Source organism: Tupaia chinensis, unplaced genomic scaffold (genome assembly GCF_000334495.1).
Source record: "Tupaia chinensis unplaced genomic scaffold, TupChi_1.0 Scaffold144952_1, whole genome shotgun sequence".
In the NCBI taxonomy this organism is placed as follows: Eukaryota; Metazoa; Chordata; class Mammalia; order Scandentia; family Tupaiidae; genus Tupaia; species Tupaia belangeri.
Genome location: NW_006204812.1, coordinates 4,459,245 through 4,463,511, shown reverse-complemented (window position 1 = coordinate 4,463,511; position 4,267 = coordinate 4,459,245).

Genomic DNA, 4,267 nt, shown 5'->3' with positions numbered 1-4,267 from the left:
CCCAACCTGCGATCGACTACGTGGGATTTCAGCAACATAGCCATTATGCCAACTGCTGGTCCCCTATTATTTAGTTTGAAGAGAGAGAGAATAAAGTAAGCCACTAAGTTCGGGACTCGAACTGTGGTCAGCTACGTGGGAGTCCACCATTCTGTCTGCTGGCCCCACTGCTCATTGTGTTTCAACTTAATCGTGGGACAAAGTCGACTGTTGACATGAAGGTGGGCATGGGAACAAACCACAGTGACGGCCACCCCACCAACTTGCCATCATTCCCCTTCCAGGGCTGAGAGTTTCCTACTGATTCAGACTTGAATCTGAGAGACAGAGAGACAGTATCCCCGACAGGGTGTGACTCCACAGTTGGCTCCCAGCCCCTGCCAGTGCTGGATCCCGGGCGACCACGTGCCTGATGTACTCAGGAATGTCTCCAGACTCGAACCTGGACCCTGGAACCTTCTGACGTGGGCCACCTCTGCAGAGTGGTGCTCTACGGCTGCATCCCGTTCCAGGGCCTGGGGACTTGTTCAAGAATATACTTTGCCTCTCATGTGAATGCTTTCTCAGCAGGCTCCTGTGTCCCCCAGACAGGGATTTCTTGTGACTTCCCCACCACCCCAGACAGGCCCAGGCTCGTCTGCCCCAAGCTCAGGGACAAGCAAGCTCCTCACTCTTGCTCATCAGAGAGAATAGTTGGTCTTTTTCCTTCCTCCGTCCTTTCAGGTGCAGTGCGCTAGAAAAAGGCAGAACACACAGAAACAGGTGAGGCAGACGGGGGCTTCCCGCCCACCAGCCTCCTCCCTCCACCTTTAGGTCTTGTCCAAGAATCAGGCAGCCGTGAATCCAACGGACCCATTTCCAGGCTCGAGAGATGAATCATTAGTTCATTGGATTAAACCATTTGTGGTCATCGCTTTCCCCTGGTCAGTGGTTCTCAGCACTTCCTGGCACCCAGTCCCTGCCCGGCTGTCCCCTGCGCACTTCCACTCCAGGACGAAAGTCTTCAGACAGTGCCCAAGACCCCAGCGCATGCGCACTCCGCTCCAGGGAAGGCTGCATGTGCTGGAGGCTGCGTGAGCAGGAGGCTCTGGGACCCTGCCCTGCGCCTCTGCACCGACTCAGAGCCTTACTTCTGCGTCAGCACCCTCACGCCTCGCAGGACTGTGCGTGGGGTCTCACCCTCGTGGAAACGTCGGGCAGCTCCTTCCTGCTCTCAATCACCGCTCCCGCTCTCTGTCTCCCTGGTCACCCACCGACAGGCAGTCTGGCACAGACCCTTCCCCGCCGGCTCTGTGCTTTCAGTACAACCTCCCCAGTGCAAGGACGTCTGGCAGCGCTGAAGCCCTGGGGTCTCAGCCCAGGGACCAGACTTTTGTTTACAGGTTTCACTGTGATCTCCTTCCAGGCTGGAGGGAGGGTAAAAACAAAACAAAACAAAACAAAACAAAACAAAACAAAGCAAAACAACAAAACTCTCATGCTCCTCTCAAAGGCGCCCCCTGCAGGACATCAGCACAATCTCGTCAGGGAGTTTGGGCTTTTATTAATGAGACATGGACATCCCTGAGGTCAGGACCTACATAGGGACTGGCTCCCTGCTTGTCGTGGGGAGGAGGAGACGCTGGACATAGTATCCTAGTTTTCCCTCTCTCTTTGCCAGGAAGGATTCGACCTGTTCGAAGCTAGCCTTCAAATGAGGGTGAGAGTTTGGAGGCGGAGAACAGAGTGGGGAGTGGGTGTTAGGACCATCCAGTGAGTGGGGGTGGCATGTTGGGAGCCCAGCAGGAGAGCAAGGTCTTCTTTATTCTGGGGGGTAGGAGGAAGCTGGTCAGGAATCTCAGCTCAGGCTTGGACATCCGAGGCCCTGGGTATCTGTGTCTTAGGATCTACCTCCATAGATTCCTGTGCTTATAGGATGATTTGATCTTCCCTTTTTTTTTTTTTTAGACCACAGATTAGTTTATTTTTAACACCCATCATGCCATGAATTCATAGGGAATAGGTTCCAGTAGCTCAGGCTCCTTTCCATTGGTTCTCACAAAGTGTGCTTCTCTGGGTGGAGCAGCTGGCGCTTTAGTTGAACCCAGGTACCTTTCTCTTTGGCTTCTTTCTTTTTCTGGTCATTTTCCTTCACATTTATTTGGAAGCTATCTCTGCTCTTAGAATGCTTCATATGCTCAATACGCACATTGATTCTCTTGGCAAGAATCTTGCCCTTAACTTGTTTGTTCACAACAATGCCAACAGCATGCTGGGTGACACTGTAGACTCTTCCAGTTTTGCCATGGTAACATTTGTGGGGCATTCCTTTTGGAACAGTACCCATTCCCTTAATGTCTACACTATCACCTTTCTTGTAGATTCGCATATATGTCGCCTAAGGAACAACTCCATGCTTTCTGAAAGGCCTAGAGAACATATATCCGGTGCCTCTCCTCTTCGCTTTGTGTTTGTCATTTTGGTTAATTACTGGAAGATGGTGGTTCCAGCCAAAAGGAACTGATCTTCCCATTTTTAATATCATTCACTGCGTTTCCTCTAGAGAAGATGAGAATTTCGCTCCCTCCCACTGTACACAAGCACACTTTCTATCGCGTCGATGCAGTTATGTCGCCCTACTTTGCATTCGTATTATCGTCGCTCTGTCAGTGACGGTCACAGCTGAGTTATACATAGGCGTACACTCTGGAAACTTCTCGTTGCTTACTCATTTTTGTGCCTCTCCTGTCCAGAATCATGGCTCTGTTTGTTTGCTTACGTCTCTAAGTACTTAGGACTAACGAAACCACGAGGTGTTGGCCACGTTTGTAGATCTCCTGTTAAGGTGCTCAAAGCTGCAAACTCCAACCAGTTTCATCTTCCTGGGAAGTCCCTCTGGAACCCTTGAGGCTGATGCAGAACCGTCCCGGGGCGATTCCCTCCCTCTGTCCTGAGTTAGATCTCCCTCGCCTCCTCTTCTCATTTTGCTTTTTTTTTTTTTTTTTTTTTTAAGTTTTACCATAGGGTACATGTGCTCTCCAGAGAGAGGGGGGAGTGGGAAATCACCCCCCAGGGGAGATGGCTATGCCAAAATCTCTTCTTCTTCATTCTCCTCTTGGGATTTGGTGCACGCACACACAAGGCCTTCACCACCATGCCACCTGCTGACCCCTTGTTTTGTCTTCAGTATTAATATTTTGCTGGAGCACAGTCCCCAGTAGTTTCTCAACAAAAGATACATTAGAGGTCAAAAGGTTTTATTTCCTTATTTGTTCCATGAGCAAGAGTCAGAGAGAGAGACAGACAGAGATAGAGAGACGGGCACTACCAACAGGATTTCGGCGCTGAGATCCACCCCCGCTCCAGCCAGCCACAGATCGTGGGCATGCGTGTGCTGAGCATAGTCAGGGAGGTTTCTGGACATCAGCTGAGAACCCTTCCCTGAGGTCAGCCTCAGTTTTTACCTGCTGCACATCATCTGGTCCCTAAAGGTCTTTTCTGACACTTGACTATCTAAAGAGTATTCTACCCTCGCAGTTCATTGAAATCGTTTCCCTTTAACATTCCGAACATATTGCTCCATTGCCTTAAAAAGATGATGCTATTGAGAAACACGAGGCCGATTTTATGCTGCTTCCTTTGTGTGTAATAGGTTATTTCCACTCCCTCTGGAGGCTACTCAATCTTCTCTTTGTCCCAGTGTCTACAGTTTTGCAACTGGCCTCCCCGTGAGTCTCTTTTCATCTATTGTGCTGGGTGGGGCTTTAGGTCTGGGAACTTGTCTTGAAATAGCTCATTGATGATTTCCTCTGACAGTAGGTATTTTTCTCCACTCTGACGGAGATACCATTTCTCCCAGAATGTAACCAGATTTGGGGGTCCTAGAGTGTAGCTGGGGAAGCAACTTATGGGGAGAAAACAAGAACAAAGACACCTAGTTGGCCTGCCTGGAATAGGAGGCAAAGCATAAGTTCATATTGGATAGGACATTCTGCTGTCTACTTTTCCTCTACTGAAGTCCTTCATGTCATGAGGTGCTGGGAAACTGAGTCTCATCACAGAGACGTCCTTGAGCCACCTAAGATGTCACCCTGTCCACCAGTCCCCAGCATCTGACTCTGCTTTGTTTGACTTGGCAATCCTAAATGCTCAATGCTTGTTGAATTGGATAACCCGAAATACAATTTTCTGATCTTTAAAATGAAGGGTTTGGACTAGAATTCCAAGGGCCCTGCTAGCTCCAATGCCCATAACTCCCTTACGTCACTGTGTCAGAAAATTACTGTAA